The sequence below is a fragment of the Silene latifolia genome, chromosome 11 (genome assembly GCF_048544455.1).
Source record: "Silene latifolia isolate original U9 population chromosome 11, ASM4854445v1, whole genome shotgun sequence".
NCBI lineage: Eukaryota > Viridiplantae > Streptophyta > Magnoliopsida > Caryophyllales > Caryophyllaceae > Silene > Silene latifolia.
This window is the reverse complement of record NC_133536.1, coordinates 154709466-154729727: the sequence shown is the minus strand read 5'-3', so window position 1 is coordinate 154729727 and position 20262 is coordinate 154709466. Positions and strand designations below refer to the sequence as shown.

General features: G+C 37.1%; 2 non-coding genes across 2 annotated transcripts; one reads left to right on the top strand and one right to left on the bottom strand.

Moving 5' to 3' along the window:
- Nucleotides 1-516: 516 nt before the first annotated feature.
- On the top strand, nt 517-624 carry LOC141615523 (small nucleolar RNA R71). The gene has a single exon (XR_012529941.1). It is a non-coding gene; the product is annotated as a small nucleolar RNA R71 (small nucleolar RNA).
- A 6998-nt stretch (nt 625-7622) lies between these two features.
- Nucleotides 7623-7729, bottom strand: LOC141616238 (small nucleolar RNA R71). Its single transcript, XR_012530594.1, has one exon. It is a non-coding gene; the product is annotated as a small nucleolar RNA R71 (small nucleolar RNA).
- Between the last annotated feature and the right edge of the window lie 12533 nt (nt 7730-20262).

The following is a 20262-nucleotide window of genomic DNA, read 5'->3' as shown; positions in this document are numbered from 1 at the left end:
AAATTATTTGGTGGTTGAAAATTTAGCACATTGTTGCTTTTGTAAGACAAGTTCGGGTGAAATTTCGTGTTTGGATTATAAGTATTCGAAAATGTACCCGGTGGAAATGAACTTTGTCTAAAACTTTGAAAAGCATTTACATACACAATAGTAGCTTGGCATTGAGCATGGTATTGTCCCGCACCTCCGCAACCTTCACAAACAACAATTTAACTTGTAGAGGACATGTCATTGACTTGTTGAAGAGATGAACTTACATTTTCATCCGCATATTGTTTTTGGAGCAAGGCAATTTTAGCCTTCAAAATGGAAGTATCGGAAGATTCCTCCTTGCCCTTGGTTGGTGCACTCCTTGAATTGAGATATTGCGCATCATGGATCGCCATGGATTCAATTGTGGCATGAGCAATATCGGTGTCAATTTGATCAAACCACCCATTGTTGGTGGCATCAAGAATTCTTTGGGACTCGGCATCACATCCATTGTAGCATGTTATGGCTAGAAACCAAGCATCCAACCTATGATGTGGGCATTGTCTTTGCAACTCCTTGTATCTCTCCCAAGCTTCATATAAGCTCTCTAGCCCTTGTTGACGGAATCCCGTAATTTGGCTCCTCAATGTTTGAGTTTTCTCCGGTGGGAAAAACTTTTGATAGAAATCAAGAGCCAAAGTTTCCCAATTGGTGATGCCCATGGCGGTGCGATCAAGGCTATTGATCCATAGTTTACCTTGTCCTTCAAAGAGAAAGGGAAAAGTATTTCCCTAATTTGGGCTTGCGTGACTCCCATTTGCCTAATCATAGAGCAATAGTCTAAAAAATTTTCAACATGCAAGCTGGGATCCTCCAAAGGACTTTCTCCAAATTGTTTCCTCTCCATAAGGCTAATAAAAGTCGGTTTGATCTCGAAATCCGCGGCGGTAATTTGGGTAGTAGTGATACCCGCGGTGGGCTTGGAATGATCGGAAATTTTTACCATCATTTTGATTGGAGATGGTGGTGGTGGTGGATATTATGAACTATAACCTTCTTTCTCGTCACAGATTGGGTAATTGGTACGAATGCGACCCAAACCTCCGGGACTAGAAGATGCGTCAAGCTCCTTGAAATCATTGAGTCGGCTATGGTACGTTCTCTCGGGCTCCGGATCAAAGGGAATCAATTCTCCGGTACGAGAGGACCTCGACATATGACACAAATCTCAAGAAACTTGTAAGTAATGGTCTCATGGAAAAAGTGTTCCTTAAGACAAAATAAAACAAGATAGAAATCAACAGTTCTAAACGCAATAAAACCGTGCTCCCCGGCAACGGGGCCAAAATTTGATAGGCTATCGCACACCTAACAAAGATACCCTAAACTTGGCTAACAAATTAATGTAGTAAGGTAGGGGTCGAACACAAGGAGATGTGAATTGCGTTATGAAATGCTATGAATAGAATTCTATCTAGGTCGATTTCAATTGGTTGGTTGGTTTGGTTTGATAACTTGTAAATAAAATGATGTAAATAATATATGATAAAGGAGTCTAGGGGAGTCGGGTCACACATGCAAATACGTAAATATTCATGCCAAAACTAGGAGTTCTTAATAACAACAATTGTTTAGATCTCATGACAACCACCTCTCGGCCTTATTGTCAACCATAGATCGGGTCCTAGAGAACTCTCGTTATGACTAGGTCGTTCTACTAACACATGTTTAGTCTAATTCATTCCGTGCCTCTCGACTTATAGAATGAATTAACAAATTTAATCAATGCTTATGGCCACTAAACAATGATTAATCAAAACAAGGCAAACATGTGATAGAAACAAATTATCGATATTATAGCATCCTAATTTTAACAATTATAAATACTATTTATGGATGGATTCCCGAATCCATAGACATATGAAACTATTCACTCATAATGGAAATAAAACTAGTGAAGTATGAAATAATAAACATGATAATAATAAAAATATAACTAAATGAAATTATAAGAATTATGAATAGACTAAATAATGATAACATATGAAAAAGGTGAAATTGCTAAAGATGAGTAAAGTAATATGAAATGCGAGAATTAAAATATGGTGATATTAACGTGATAATAAAATGTAACAACAAACTAATATTGTAATGCTAAAACAATAATGCAAAGACTATGAAATAATGGTAATGGAGATTGAAATAACGAGATAAACAAGAAATGTAAATACCGTAACAAGAGAACTTGGAGCTTGAATAAGAAGAACTCAAATAACAACCCAAATAACTTGAATGGAAAGATTGTATTACTTAGAACCAAAAGCTTAATGGAAATTGTTTAACAAAGGAAATGCTCAATAAAATGTAAACTAATGAAAACGTAAGGGAATTGTGTGCTAAATATGTAAAAGAGAGTGAAAAGATGGTAAAAAGATGGTCCCCTAATGACGTATTAAGGCCCCTACTTATAGTAAAATAGGGGCATAACGTAAAATCTCATGGACAAGGCAGCCCCGATCGGAGACAGGCCACCCCGATCGAGGTCGTGAGTTTTCCGATTTATTGCTTTAATTCCTTGATTAATTGCATTGGGAATCCAATGGTGCGTCATTAAGCTCCTTAATTTCTACGGGTTAAGGCATCATTTGGCATCCCATGCTTCCAAGCTTGACTTGGTCTTTGGACTTTTGTTTGGGTTTGATTTTCATTTCTTTATTTTGTATCAACCCATGCTCATATTTCTTTATGTTCGGGATTCCTTCACTCGATTTTCTCCAAGATGCCCTTCCTTTTGCATGTCTTGTTTCTTTTAGCCTCGTGATCTCTAGTGCTTACACATATGACGGGAAAAAGCTATAAAAGCTAAATTTCCTACAAAATATAATAAAAACAAGCAAAGACACTAGAACACGGAATTAGTTCACAAATACACTAATAAAAGTGTTTTATTCAATCAAAACCGAGCTAATATAGGGAGTAAAATCATATATAAAATGGACAGATCAACTGACTTATATAATTAAAAAAAAAAAAGAAAAAAAAAGGTTGCACATACCCTTAGAAAATGAATCGAAAGACCTATTATCACTTTTTTTAAGACAAAACCTTCAATGTAAATAAGTAGAGGCAAGTGTCAAGCGTGAAAAAGAGATTGTTAACTCAACTAAAAGTAACCCCTGAGAGCTAAGGCGCACAAAGATGTAAGACCATGTGCTCTGATCATCTTAACTAGTTTTGGGCCCAGGCCTGTCCGGGATATCTACAAACACCGTCTAAATTTATATTATATGACCTTAATATGCGGGTAAGTAGCAAATACACCCCAAACATTTACACATATGTGCAATTTAACCCCAAACGTTTTGCAACATGCAAATTGGCCCCATATGTTTGATATAATGTGCAATAAAGTCCAATTAACTATTTTTTGGTCAATTGCTCATTGGAAAAGATGACGTCAAACATTTACACTTATTTTCCGATCAATTGCCTCGTAAGTTTGGTATATGTGCAATAAACTCCAACAAAACATCCACCATTTTCCCCCAAATCATCACCTCAAACCCTAATTTCTGCAATCAGAAATGGGGAATTTCAACCTAGCGTTGTTGTTCGTTGATATTATAGTTGTCGTCTTAGTCGTCATCTCCAATGTCTACCTTATAATCAACTTCCTATAGCCCGATGACGTCAGTCAAGCCTATTTCCCCAAATTCGTCGTCGTTTTAGGCTAATTTGTTGTCGTTATCTCTATACTCATGCTTCTTGCTGACGTCGTTAATCGCCAAGCTTGTCGTCATGCTTTTTATAATGGCGCTTGTAACTTAACTTTGCCTATGAAAGAACTTTGGTTTGCTATCTACATTTTCTATGTTTTTCTCCGGTATCTCATTCATCTTTTCCGGTGAGCAATTGATAAGAAAATACTTAAACTTATGGGGCCTATTTGCACGTTGTGAAATATTTGTCACTAAATTGCACACATGTGTAAACGTTTGGGGTGTATTTTCTACTTACCCGCATTAATATGTCTTGATTTGTCTTATTTATACTACCATTTATGATATATATGTTTGTATGTCATATCTATCATTATGATTATAATAAACTTTATCAACCATAATATGAGACACATTCACCACTCTCGTTGTTATTGTCGTTAGTTTCACTACATTCGTTGTGACTACTGTTACTTTCACTACTCTCGCCGTCATTATTGTTACTTTCATTATTTCTGCATGTAGTACTTTTAATTTCACTACTCTTGTTGTTACTACTTTAACTTTAACTACTCTCGATGTTATTAATGTACTTTTACTACTCATATTTGTGATTATTATTCCAATGTTGCTATAATTACTTTAACTACTAACACGGTTACTTTTGCTACTTACACAATTTTATCAGACTTATATATTTAAATAGATATATTACATATTTGCATTAAGTCATTATGCTACTTAATTTGATCAAATTTAACTTTTACATTAGTTGGTTATCTGGCTGTATTAGACTTGTATATTTAAATAAATATTAAATATTAGATTAGATTGTCATTTAAATGCTTGTTATTATACTCTAATTTAAAGTACAAATCTAAAGAATTATGAAATTTTGTATCTTTTGAGAATTTTGATTTATTTACCTAGTTATAGTTTCCAAAACCCTATTTTCGTATATTATTATATACTAGAATTCATGTCCGGGCGTTGCCCGGGTAATACCGTAGTTACGGCTTCTGAGTATCTATGATAAAGTGGTGGTTAAATAAATGTTTTCTTAATGACACACTTGTACTTTGCGAGTTTGGGCGCTCCTTATTTTCTTATTATTAAAGAAAAGTAAGAAACAGACAACATAAGAGTAGAAGGTAACAAAATGGACGTTATTATAGTTAAGATGTATTTGTCTTAAAGTGTATTTATCCAAACTTTGTTCAAATTTTATATTGATTATTAAGAAAACTATACCCATTGATAAAGTTAAACAAAACTGAAAACAGTACTCGACAGTAAGCACCTCCTTTCAGACCGAAAAAATAACTCCATAATTTTTCTATTACTTCTTGAATACAGGACATTGTAGCAAATTAATATTACGTATACATAAAGTTGCACATCTCAAAGGGTTGCAGTAGGGAAAAAAATAAAAGTGTTCGAAATACTACGACAAAGTTAGCGAAATAAGGAAGTACAAAACTAGCCCATTGAAAGGGCAGAAGTTAAGGTGAATGAGGATTGAGGAGTATCTTCTTTGGAGTATTTTGCATTTTGCACAATTGTTTTTCTACAAACCTATAAATAATTTTATTAAGAATCAAATTTATATTTTTGAAATAGAACGTGTTTCACATAAAATCCCTTCGTTAACCTTTGATTAATGTTTCTTACAATGATTATTAAAGGTAGACAAATAATTGAGATTGGAAAAATATACAATTAGTTGATAAATCACTTATCTCAAGTTAAAACATTGCACACTTCCAAATATGATGACGGATAAAAATAATACTTAGACGGACTTTCTGATACGTGCAATTAATATAGTCTTTTTAGCCTCTTATTGCACGCATTTCCATGTCGTTTATATAGTTTTGTATTGCAAAATGCCCCGAATAGGCTACTTTGGTTTGTTTCGTCTCATTTGCAGGAACGGACCTCAAAGTGGTGAAATCGTGCCTTATTTAGCCCTCTTAGCACACATTTATGGAGATGGAGGATTTAGAGCGGAAGTGCTGTGCCTCGGGAAGCGTGAAGGAATTTTTTGGTAGCTAACCAAACGAAGATCAAGTCGTTTTCAGTTGCTGAGTACTCGATCGAGAGCCCTTTTACTCGATCGAGTGGTTTTGACGGTTCAAAGTTTTCGATCAAGTCCCTGCTGAACTCGATCGAAGTGTGCTATTCTGGAGGTTCTCGATCGAAGCCCTAACTTGTTCGATCGAGAGGATTGGCCTGAAGACCTGCTCGATCGAGAGGAATGAAATGCCTCGATCGAGAGGTTTGTTTATTTACACGGGATTTTTATTCCGTGATTATCTTAGTTTAGTTAATAAAACTCTTCCCTATATTAGGTGATGACGTCATTAGGTTAAAGATCTCTCTCTTTTACACTCTTTAATAAGTCCCTAATTACTTTAAGCAGACACTTTACTCTTCCTTTCTCCTTTGCTACGTTACTTGTGTTCTTATTGCCGGACTCATCTCTTTGTAATTTTTCTCTACTCTTTATACTTAATCTAATTTCCTTTGCTCTTAATTGTTTTGTTTCTTAATTTATGTTTAATTATTGTTATTAATTTATGCAGTATCGTTCCTTTAATCATTCTATTATGTCTCTTGCTAGTTTATTGATTGTTGTTATTGTTTATTTCATTAATAGCATGAGTAGCTAAATCCCTCTATGTTAAGATTAAGGGAGCCATGGTAGTGAGTTGACGACGTTGTGTATAGATTAGATGAATGAATTGTGAGAACTGTTTTATGACAATATAATTGTAATCGTTTAGTTGAGTGCACGCTTCTAAACCAGTTAAATTGGTTAAATTCAGACCTAGATCGGAAGATTGGAATGAACAGACCTGTTATGAACAGTAGACTACACTAATGAGGACGAAAGTTAAGTTAGTTATTTTCTAGGGCGGATAGCGGACCGGAATGACCTTTCCCTTACCCTTCTCACATTAGATCGTCTGAACTATTTATGACTGAGTTGATTAATTGCCAAGGTGAACCGACTTCCTAGCATATTTCTCTTTATTTGATTACACCGTTTATTTCTCATATCGCTCAATTTCTCTTGCCTTAGTTTAGAAATCAATTTAAAACCCTCAATTGTTACATGACAGACTTAGATAGCAGATAGATACAATAGCCTCCCTGTGGAGATCGACCCTACTTTCACTAGGTTCTGTTAGTTGTTCTAAGTATTTATTTTTGGTACTAAACGGCGGTATCAAATTTTGGCGCCGTTGCCGTGGAGGCAATTAGCCTATTTATCTGTTTATTTTCGTTTGTCTTCGTCTCAGGGAATTTTTAATTCTTTGAGACGGTTCTTATTTATTTCCTATAGTTTTGTTTATGCCCAGGTCTAACATGTCAGAATTAGTAACAGCTAATCCTGAACCGGAGCGAACTTTTCGCTATAGACAAAGATTGCTGAGAAAGAATAAAAAGGAAGCCTTGAGTACTTTTGAACCCGATTTTGAACACTTTTTATTTGCAGAAGACCAGTCTTTTGAAGAACACAATTCTATTTCTGCTGCTAATTCTGTGAAGATGCTTAATATCGCAAGTCACTCTGAGCCTACAGCTGCTTCTAACTCTAAAGGTTTCAACCTTGCGACTGAAGATGGGAGCACATTTGATATCAGACCATCTTACATTAACTTGGTTGAAAGAAATTTATATCGTGGAGTAGCTGGAGAAGATCCGCGAAAGCACATGGAAGTTTTCAGAGACTACTGTTCTACCATTCCCGCTACTAAGGGAGTGACGCAGGACAAGATTAAGGAGGTTCTATTTCCTTTTTCTCTGAGTGATAGAGCCAGAGAGTGGCTCACTGATCTTGATAGGACGGCATATGGCATCACCAACTAGGAAATCCTGGCCTTAGTCTTCTATAAAAGGTACTTTCCTCCACAACGAACTAATCAACTGGGAGGGAAGATCACGAGTTTCAAGCAAACGCCAGATGAGAACTTTTATGAAGCGTGGAGCCGATTCAAGAAACTGGTGCGGTCCCTCCCTCATCACGGTTTTGATCAGTGGTTCCTATGCAACCAGTTCTATAATGGGTTGTATGACGATCACCGTGCTATTTTGGATGCTTCATCCAACGGTCGATTCTAGAAGAATGTTGACGATGACAAAGGTTGGGGAATCATAGAGGAGATGGCTACCCATTGTGCTGAATATAGGAATCCGAGAGGTGGAATTAGAACAGTTTCTTCTGTTGATGGTGCAGTTGTGGCTCAGTTGGAAGCCACGAATGCTAGATTTGACAAGTTTGAGTTGCAGAGTGCGGGAGATCAACAGACGGTTTACTTGTTGATTAGACAAGAAACTGTCTCATGTGAGAGATGTGGAGGAGATGACGGTCACACTACTATAGACTGTCTAGCTGAGAAGGAGCAGGTCTATGCCTTTCAACAATATAGGCAAGGGGGCTCCTATTACAACAATTAAGCTGGAGTCCATCCTAACTTGAGATGTACTAGCCAGAATGTCTTAAATCCTACGCCTCCACCGCAGCAACAATAAGTCTATCTACCACCTCACAAAGCTCAAGAACAAGTCTTTCAAAAGCCTCCATCTTTTCCACCACCGCAACAAGGTGCCTCTTCCAGTGGTATAAATGATGTGGCCAAGTTGAAGTCAATGATACAGTCATTGACAATCCAATTTTAGAAAAGTGACCAACAAAAAGCTGCATCGATAAAGTCACTTGAGTCACAAATAGCTCAACTCGCCACCAATCAAGCTTCAAGACAGGCGGGTCACTTACCGTCCCAACCTGATAAGAAACATCATGAGACGGTGAATTTAATTAATCTGAGGAGTGGTCTTTCCTATGAAGGACCTAAATTGTCGACTGAAGGTGATAAATCAGACCCGGAAATTGATGTTCCTGAACATAAACAGTCATCCCTTGACGAAAGTATGCTGAATCCGAGAAAAGTGCTCGATCGACTAATCACTGGAGGTCGATCGAGGGAAAAAAAGCTGACAAAACTACTCGATCGAATGGTTCTGAAGTTCGATCGAGCAATGCTGAAAAGGAAGCCTTCGATCGAGTAAGTGAAAGAACTCAATCGAACAAAAATGAGGAAGAAACTGCTCGATCGAAGGGAAATAGTGTTCGATCGAGTAGAAATGATGCTGATCGTGTTGAAACTTTGGCAAAAAAAAATGAAGGTTTAGAAATTCCCATCACGGTCCCTTTCCCGAGGCGATTGCAGAACAGGAAGGCTGAACAACAGTTCGGTAAATTTGCTGATATTTTAAAGAGCCTTCACGTCAACGTTCCTTTCGCCGAATTGCTAACCCAGGTACCCTCTTACATGAAATTTATGAAAGAAATTCTAACTCGTAAGAAGCATATAAATGATCATGAAATGGTAGCTTTGACTAAAGTGGGCTCTGCCCTAATTCAAAATAAGACACCACCTAAACTGTCTGACTCGGGTAGCTTTTCTATTCCATGCCATATAGGGACCCATTGGATTGATAATGCATTATGTAACTTGGGAGCTAGCATGACTGTCCTACCATTGTCTCTCGCTAAGAGACTGGGTTTGACCAAGTTTCACTGTACCAATATGACTGTGCTGATGGCCGATCGTACCTTATCACGGCCCCTAGGTGTCTTAGAGGACATACCTGTAAGGATCGGGAAATTCTTTATTCCCGTTGACTTTGTAGTCTTAGACATCCCCGAAGACTCTTACACTCCTATCATATTAGGACGACCATTCTTATTTATAGCTCGCGCAGTGATAGATGTCGGGGGAAACTCTTACTTTTCAGGTAGGTGATGAGGAGCTGACCTTCTACCAGTCCAATGTTTGTAGGGCCTCTATGCAGGTTCAGCCTTGCAACGCACTACCCTCTATAGACCCTGACAGAGATTCTCGAGTCGATAATATTGAGTCATGCGCTGCTATATTGACACCTCCGCCTCAGACTAAGAGCAATATTGAGAACCATTCTGTTATTTCTATTGTTGCAGGAATAAATAGAGTGGATAGTGGAGATAACGTCGATAGAGGTACAGTGAAAGCCAAGCTCACTAATGGGAATGATACAAAAGAAGATGCCAATAAGAAAGACAAAGGAAAGAAGAAAGTGAAGGCGTATGTAGACGCGAACTATTCTTCTTCAACCAGTTCAAGTTCATGGAGATCAAAGAGGACGGTCCGCGATGCTGAAGGGACCTCTTCCAGTCAGAAGCCCTCTTTTGGGCTGTTGAAGTGCTTCAGAAGATAAACGGAAAATGTCCCGTTGTAAAAACAATTTGTAATTTGTTTATTTTGTTAGACTTTTTATTTTTCGTTTAGACTTTAGACAATAGCGTAGTTAGTTTTTAGCGTAAGACCGAATATAGACTGCGTATTATGATTTTGGTATTTTCGGGAAGTATTTTTCTATGTTTTTATGCAGGTTTGGGGAAGATATGCTGCATTGGGATGCGTGCCAAAGGAAAAGGCCTCGATCGAGTACTTTTTGTACTCGATCGAGCAGAATGCCCAGATAAAGCCTTCGATCGAGTAAACTAGAGTACTCGATGGAAATGTCCAAATTGAGGGTTCCTCGATCGAGTTGTCCTGTACTCGATCGAGAAGAAATGAGGAGCAAAGTCCTCGATCGACAACTCTGCCGTTTTCGATCGAGTAAAATCCAAGGAGAAGGAGAAAGATGTCGATCGAACAACTTCAACGCCGTCGATCGAACAGAATGGAGAAGAAAGCTCTCAATCGAGTTGTTTCAAATCACTCGATCGAGTACAAACGCCGATAATACATACGGGAGTGTTCTTATTCCCTATTCTATTTTCATTCTAACTTCTTCTCCATCCTTTATTTTGCGAAAAACCCATAAAAATTCCCCAAATCCCCATTTTTCTTCCCCTAATCACCAATCTAATTACCCAAATCATTCCCTTAACATCAATTAAACCATTGCCCCTTAATTTTCCCTTCAAATTTCGTGTTATTTGCGGGTTTTCTGAGGGATTAGGGTTCGAAAAATCAAACTGCTTTTGCTTGATTTTGTGCCTTGTTTGTCGGTTTAATTGCTTCTTTTCTTGGGTAATCGTCACAAGTAAGTCCTTCTCCCTATTTCCTATTGTTTAATTGCATTTTTCGGCTTTATTTTTGCAATTAGGGTTTTGAAATTTGGGGGAAAATCGTCTTGTTGTTGGATTGTGTTTTGATTATAGGACTTATTTTGATTATTAGGATGGATAGTAGTTCTATGCCTGCTTCTAGTTCTACTACTTCTCCGTCTGTTACTGAGACGGTGGTCCCTGCTGCCACCACCGTCACTACTGTGACACCTCCGCGATAACGCGGAAAACATAACTTATAAATTCAAGCGAAAATTAGGAAATTTTTGAAACTTTTAAAATTTAAAGCGTGGGTTCATTAAAATCCAAAACACAAATAAAGATTTCGGAAATAAAGATTAAATTATACAAACGTGATAGTCAAGGTGAGGGAAAATATATCCCTCGAATGACAATACAATAAAAGGTGAGTCTAAGCAATCCTAATAAATCGACTACAAGGCCAAAGTGCTCGCTAGCTCACACATGTCTTCACCCCATAAATGCACCAACTAGTACCTGTCATTCATGTAAACATGAACGCCACAGTCAGTAGGGAGGAACTCAAGGTTCTCCCAACCACAAATTGTCAAAATGAACATAACAAGGAACTAAAATAGGTAAGTCATATAAGATACTTACAAAAGATAAGAATATCAACTTTATATGTAAACATGGCAATTAAATGAGATGGAAAAAGATAGACCAACATTAGCATAATAAAGATTCAACTATTCATATGAGACAATTAAATAATATGAAAGACAAGAATACGGTCATTTATACAAAAAGCATGCATTTCAAGGAAATATAACATAGATATGAGATTAGAAACCGAATCATGTGAAGCAGTTAAGTAAGGGATCAACCAATGCAAATTACAGGAATAAAAACTGTAGCCATTACTTAGAAACCCGCTTAGCAAGCATTGCACGGGACGTGGCTACTAATGTCACATTCATACTTATGGCTTGCATCTCACCATAAGAACGGATGGGAACATCAATCCCGACGATAATATCACAACTAGAGGCCTTATAGCTCACCCCTAGTGTCCGATAGGACCAAGACAAACAACACAAGGCATAACTCTTGCCTTGAAAGACAAATACCAATATCTATAACCAAGCAAGACCTTTACTACTCATATATAAATATATAATTCCCCTGGTAGGATGACAATGGTACTCCCAAGACTCAGTCCTAGTCTAAATTTGGCCAGACTCTCGGGACAGCACAATTCCCGATTCGACATGCGGCATGACAGTCCGCATCCAAGACCCGAACCCTAAATCGGAAATCGAGAACCCACAATCGGCAGGACAGTCCGAAAGAGGCGGAAGATATGAGCTAAACCCATAATCGGAAGGACAGTCCGAAAGAGGCGTAAAGATAAGTCAAGCAATACGGTATAGCATAAAGGCATTATCATACGAATACGACTCAACCAAGCGATACGAATCAACTTGGAAAGAGACTAATACATATAATAAGCGAATGATGAATCAAGTAAGACAGTCCAAGTCCAGTTATACTCGTAAACATGGATTAGTGACTTATTTCTTAAATACTTGTCACTTGAATAAAAATGTAAATAAACCATTTAAAATAAGCAAAACAAGCATTAATTATAAATGACTCAATTTAATTAAACAAATAGAACAATTCACTCGTATTTGAGATATGATAAATAAATGAGAATGAACGGATTAAAAATTCATATTATAGATAAATAAGACATTTCATCAAATTTTGACTTGAATAAATAATAAATTCCACATTTATGATTAATGTGAGAAAAATATATGAATGAACGATATTTAACGAATTAATTTATATAAAGCATGAGACGGGATTTAAATAATTAAAAATGAACACATTTGATTCTAAACAAGTTATCAAGCACGACTCAAGGAACTATTTGGCAACCATAAACACGACTTCCAAACAAGTTATCAAGCATTGTTACCCAAGGTGAGGAGTTAGAAATTCGAATTGCCCAAATAAAAGAAGCCCAAGTAACTACTCCTCACCATTCCTTAGACATTGATCATGAATGCGAGTTTGAAGGATTTACCTTTGATGAGAAATGGGAAGAGCCAATCTCCTTGAGCTCTTGTGAGTATGAAAGTGTGGTATTTGATGAAGAAGACATGAGGTTGAGTAAGCCAATTACTCTTAGCCTTTGTGAGTATGAGGGTGTATCATTTGATGCGAACATTGAGGTGTTGGAGAAAGAGTTAATGAAGAGGAACGAAGCCCCTATCTATGATTCGTATGAAGATAGCGATGATGACAAGCCTAAGGAAGGAGCTTATGTGGAATATGTGTCTTGCAAGGACTTATGAAATGAAGAAGAGGAAAGGAGTTATGATATTGCCTCACTTGAGGAGTCCATCCTTGAGAAGTTTGAGGTATGCTTCCATGAAGAAGATGGATTCCTCTCTCCTATTGACCATGAAGACCTTTTCGCACCCACCATGGAACCTATGATTGTTGGAGATGATATGGTGGACCTTCTCCAAAAGGTCAAAACGTCATATAAAGGGTACTTGGTGGAAAAGCTCAAGAACAAACTTGCGAATGAACTTACTTGTGGAGATTTGGCACCCACAATTTAAACTCCAAAGGTACCCCGTCATCAATGCCATGAGAATTCTCCTTCTACTCTTGAAGGATTGATAAATCCAAATGCTATTATCATCACCAAAATTGAATAAGAAGTTGGTGAGTGAAAGTCTCCGGACGAATATGAACCATACTTCATACCTTATGTTGACAAGAATCATGGGCTTGTTGGTTTGAAACATTGCAAAGGCTCAAGTGCCAAGGTCAACGTGAATGAGAGAGTAAGTGACAAGCTCCCTTCGCCAAGCTTCATATTGAATTGGAACAAACCGTATTCATGCTTATTTGAAGATTGTGCTCAAGCCTTTGACCGATTATTGAGAGCATTGAGCAACATGAACAACATCAATAACCATGGCAACAAGGAATGAGTTTGGTGGAGTTCTCCTTCAAACCACCATTTGTAAGATATCCTATCCTTTGACTTTGCATTACACTTTCATTTTGCTATATACATATACATTTAGCTTGCATTTGTGAAATATTTCATATTGCATGTACATTAGTTAGTTCATATAGTATAGCTTGCATTGTAATATATCTCACATGGTTCATGTAGTTAGTTGCATATAGACTAGAATTCATGCATAGTCACTAATGACCAATCCTATTTCTTTTCTATACTAGAAATAGTGTTTAAATCGGTTTGGGGAGGTTTGATCATAGATGACCATAGTTTTACAGAGAACATGCATCATTTGTTATATATGTCATATAGAATTGCATTTAGTTAGAGCATGCATTCATTCATATCATATCATTGCATTTGTACTTCAATTTCCATAAAACTTTAAAAATCCAAAAACATGTATTTCTTTTTCATTCCTACTCCTACATGTACATTGAGGACAATGTCCAAAATAAAGTGGGGGATGAGAATTTATATTCCAAAAATCCATAAAAAAAATTGAAAAATTTCCAAAAATCCCAAAAATATATTCTTTAATTTCATAAAAACAAAATCCATAAAAATTTGAAAATTTAAAAATCCCAAAAACATGTTCTTTCCTTTGTAGTGTAGAATTGTATATATTGTATATATTTGTTTGTTTGTCACTCTTATCAGATTGGGTCGACTACGCCACATTCGAGGCATGAAGGAAATAGAGGACCGCATGGTATGATCTTTCCAAATCTTCTTCCTCCTTTTTATATGTTAATGACAATGTGGCTATTTTTGATTGATGCGATATGAACCAATGTGTTGCTAAGAGTTTGCATCAAGATTATATGGCATAATAGTTGATAGAAGCATATGCATTAGAGTTGTATATATGTTAGTTGCATCATGGCATGTAGTTGCATGGTTAGAAAATTTTGTGAAAATGCCTATTTGGGAATCTTGACAAGTGTATATAAGGCTCTTGTAGATAATTTTTCTCCTTGTTCTTTGTTTGCTAGAATACCCTCAAGACACCCTAGGATGTGTCATACTAGTATCTTTTGACCCATGGACTAAGGCCTAGTCAAAATTACCTTGTGGTGTGATAACTCCTTGGCTACCGTTTATTCCAAGGTGACCTTTGAAGCCATGTAACCGTTCTTACACTTCTATCATTATATTTTGTCAACAAAAAGGGAATGGGCATAAAAATCTCCAAATTGAGTTCAAGTACCAAAATGAAAAATCTAAAAGTTTGCAAATTGCATCAATGAAAAGAGGAGTAAAAATAGACTCTTATGCTTTAATAGAAGTACCCTTGTTACAAAAATGGGTGACTTTGAAAAATGTTCAAAAATGCAAAGATTACAAATATTTTGCCAAGTATCAAAATGCCAAACATCAAAGAAATGGCAAGAATTGTTCTCAAAATGTCCAAATTCCACAATAATTTGGGGGGAAAAACAAATTAAAAGCAAACTACCATTATGAAACTCAAAGCATATTGATCCCTTTTATCCATTGATCTCATCTTTGTTGCATGGTTGAGTGGGGACGACCCTTCTTCTTGTCTAGGCAAGAGGGGGAATTCCGCGATGCTACAGTGTTTCTAACACCATAGAGAGCCTACTCTTGACAAAAGCATTTAGCGATTGAGGATAAAAGTACCCTAGTTTGACACAATTTGGAGGTGATTTGTTGGTATCCTTTTAGACTTAGTAGCTTGGAGAAACAATATCTATGATGGAGTGTGTACCCTTAAATTGCTTCCCTTATAGATGATTTTCGCCACTTAGATGAGGAAAGTGGCTATTCTTTTATAGATGCATCCACTACTTGTTTTGTGTGCTTAATGCTTGGATCTATCGCCATTTTGGCAAGCCCCACCTTACCTTACAAGAAGGCACCTTACCTCACGAATGTCTTGTTGTGAGTTGAAGGGATGGAGTGAGACCCGCTAGTTATCTCACATCGGTTATATTATTAGGATAGTTTAAATAAAGGTCTAGTCACCTCTTTATTCGGGACGAGTAAAGGTTTGGTTTGGGGATGTTTGATGAGACTCTTAATTGCGCACATTTAGTCCCCTAATTGAACCTATTTTGTATACTAATATAGCATTTCATGACCATTTTATCCGTCAATTCCTTCCCATTTCGCTTTCCTAGTGCATTTCATATGTCTTATAGGAAATGAGATAATGAGGCGTAATTGCCGTCTCCCGTGCATATTTGGAAGCTTGTCGTGATTTCAACTCATGCACATGTTATGTTTGATGAAATGCGAGCCTATGAATCCTTGCATTTTTACCCATCACTTATCTTTTCAATGAGACTTGTAAACTTATACACCAACTCGAGTCTCATTAGACCATGCATGGAGTTGAATAGGAAGGACTAAGTCGACTTCTAGGTGTTATACAATCTAATCGATTCGGCTCCGACACCCAAACCTTCTTAGGGATTGTAAGCTTATACACTAACTCGATCCCATCACAATAATAAGTTCTTGCTATCTAATTGAGAACATGTTTGTATGATCAACTCCCATGAATCCCTATAATCCCAGGACATCCTAGTATCCTTTATTATTTGTCTACATCTTTATTTGCTTTATTGCTTGTTTTACTTTGTTGCTTGCATTAGTTTAGAACACAACTACAAAACCAAATCAATTGTGACACTAGCATAAATCGAGATAGATAGACTTAGAACCCAAAGCACACCGTCCCGTGGATCGACCTCGACTTAACCACTAACTAGTTGTTTGTTGAGAATATAAATGTGTTTGATTGGGAGACACGACGACACTCTCATCATCAACCACACTCACTTCCTGTCAAGCAACTAAGCATAAGAAACATCCAGGTATGTCTGGACACACTACCTAAGTCTTTCTAACATCACAACCTCTCAAAACCAGGGTTATAGATCAACCACAAACAAACTCCACAAAGCCAAATTATCCAACCAAGGTTAACATCCCACAAAAGAAAGAGAACTATCAAAATGCGTTAAAGGAGGATAAGCAAGGAACAAAGGACAAGTTGGGAGGTACAAGAGTAATTTCCAAGGAAAAGAAAAGAGAGTTTATAAGAAGGATAGACACCAAGAGGTAAAGAATAAGGCAAGGTACAGAAAGAATAAGGAACATCTTCGAGGAAGTAGAAGCATCCTTCAAAAGTTGAACACATCTTCAATTTCCGGCAATAGGCACCAAGTCTTGATCTCCACATAGGTAAGCTCACGGTTATTGATCCAAGGGAACAAAAATAATTGACAATCAACAAACATGTTAGAACCTACCACGAAGCATACACAAAGAGACTACCAACTTAAGTCCTTATTTCTACCCATCTCTCATTCATTATTCAAGGTCAAGTTCAAATTTAAAATTGGGGTACACGTGTGTGCGTCAGGAGCAACATAGGCTCTGATACCAACTGTGAAACCCCCGCGATAACGGGGAAAACATAACTTATAAATTCAAGCGGAAATTAGGAAATTATTGTAACTTTTAAAATTTAAAGCGCGGGTTCATTAAAATCCAAAACACAAATACAGATTTCGGAAATAAAGATTAAATTATACAAACGTGATAGTCAAGGTGAGGGAAAATATATACCCCTCGAATGACAATACAATAAAAGGTGAGTCTAAGCAATCCTAATAAACCGACTATAAGGCCAAAGTGCTCGCTAGCTCACACATGTCTTCACCTCATAAATGCACCAACTAGTACCTGTCATTCATGTAAACATGAACGCCACAGTCAGTAGGGAGTAACTCAAGGTTCTCCCAACCACAAATTGTCAAAATGAACATAACAAGGAACTAAAATAGGTAAGTTATATAAGATACTTACAAAAGATAAGAATATCAAGTTTATATGTAAACATGGAAATTAAATGAGATGGAACAAGATAGACCAACATTAGCATAATAAAGATTCAACTATTCACGTGAGACAATTAAATAATATGAAAGACAAGAATACGGTCATTTATACAAAAGCATGCATTTCAAGGAAATATAACATAGATATGAGATTAGAAACCGAATCATGTGAAGCAGTTAAGTAATGGATCAACAAATGCAAATTATAGGAATAGAAACTGTAGCCATTACTTAGAAACCCGCTTAGCAAGCATTGCACGGGACGTGGCTACTAATGTCACATTCATACTTATGGCTTGCATCTCACCATAAGAACGGATGGGAACATCAATCCCGACGATCATATCGCAACTAGAGGCCTTATAGCACACCCCTAGTGTCCGATAGGACCAAGACAAACAACACAATGCATAACTCTTGCCTTGAAAGACAAATACCAATATCTATAACCAAGCAAGACCTTTACTACTCATATATAAATATATAATTCCCCTAGTAGGACGACAATGGTACTCCCAAGACTCAGTCCTAGTCTAAATTTGGCCAGACTATCGGGACAACACAGTTCCCGATTCGACATGCGGCAGGACAGTTCGCATCCAAGACCCGAACCCTAAATCGGAAATCGAGAACCCACAATCGGTAGGACAATCCGAAAGAGGCGGAAGATATGAGCTAAACCCATAATCGGCAGGACAGTCCGAAAGAGGCGTAAAGATAAGTCAAGCAATACGGTATAGCATAAAGGCATTATCATACGAATACGACTCAACCAAGCGATACGAATCAACTTGGAAAGAGACTAATACATATAATGAGCGAATGATGAATCAAGTAAGACAGTCCAAGTCCAGTTATACTCGTAAACATGGATTAGTGACTCATTTCTTAAATACTTGTCACTTGAATAAAAATGTAAATAAACCATTTAAAATAAGCAAAACAAGCATTAATTATAAATGACTCAATTTAATTAAACAAGTAGAATAATTCAATCGTATTTGAGATACGATAAATAAATGAGAATGAACGGATTAAAAATTCATATTATAGGTAAATAAGACATTTCATCAAATTTTGACTTGAATAAATAATAAATTCCACATTTATGATTAATGTGAGAAAAATATATGAATGAACGATATTTAACGAATTAAGTTATATAAAGCATGAGACGGGATTTAAATAATTAAAAACGAACACATTTGAATCCAAACAAGTTATCAAGCACGACTCAAGGAACTATTTGGCAACCATAAACACGACTTCACAACCAACCATACACGGCCTCAAACCCGTTACTAGCTAGGCCACTGCCTAGGCCACAACCAGGCAACTGCCTAGGCCACGGCCAGGCCAGTACCAGGCCACGTCAGGCCACTTCCAGGCTGCTGCCAGGCCACGTCAGGCCATCAGACTTGCCCAAAAAAAGGCCATGAGCAGCCCCGACACAACTACCACTCGACGACCCACAACCACCCTTCACACCACTTCATATCCCGACTTAAAATCAGTCCAAAAACAGAACCATAAGACGCATAAAACCGAGCCCAAACACAGTCTATGAAACAACCTTGAAACAACCTGCACAAAGTGACTCAAAAACAGTCTAGTACAGCTACTTAAGACCGCGCCAAAACAGCCACCAAAACCGTACTCGGCTGTCCTCAAAATAGTCCTAAAAGAAAGTCCCTCATCAGTCCACAAACAGTCTGCTCGATACATTATAACAGTCCCAAAAAAAACACAGTAAACCCGTCCTACATCAGTCACTCTTACGCCCCAAACACAGTCCCGTAAGACACCATTTTATCTGTCCTAAACTCTGCATCTTACTGTCCCAAAATCAGTATCAACTCAACCACAACCACTCGTATATGTGAGCTATAAACCGAACTCAAGCAACGGAACTCAAAACAGAGTTCGGGGCTCAAAACAGTCCAATACAAACACCAATATGAGATGAAATTTACCATACAAATGAGAAAAATGTAAAGAACTAAAATTTATCAAACAAGGACATATAAAACGACACAAAAGACGGAAATTTCGACATTTGTCGAGTAACCTATCACCGTTACCTTATAACTTCCTCAACGAACACGATTTCCGACTCAAACTGCTCCGGGTCTTCAAATCCTTCATCAGAGAGCAAGAAAACGGGATAAAGAAGCTAAAAGAGGACACTTTTATAAGACGGCGAAAAACGAAACCACAAAAAAAATGAGACTTTTTTACCTTGAAAGGAGGAGGAAGGAAAGAGGAAGAGATTGGTGTAAAAATTATGGAATTTGGTCGAGAAATGAAGGGGGGGATCTCGGTTTTAAGGTCGAAGAAAATGGTATTTGTATGGTGCACATGAGTTTTGTTGTTGCTGCTGGTTCATTTCGAAAAAGAGGAAGAAGAATGAGTAAGGGGGTGGGGACGGGTAACAACAACAATGATATTAGTAATAATGAAAATAATAATAATAATAATAATAATAATAATAATAATAATAATAATAATAATAATAATAATAATAATAATAATAATAATAATAATAATAATAATAATAATAAT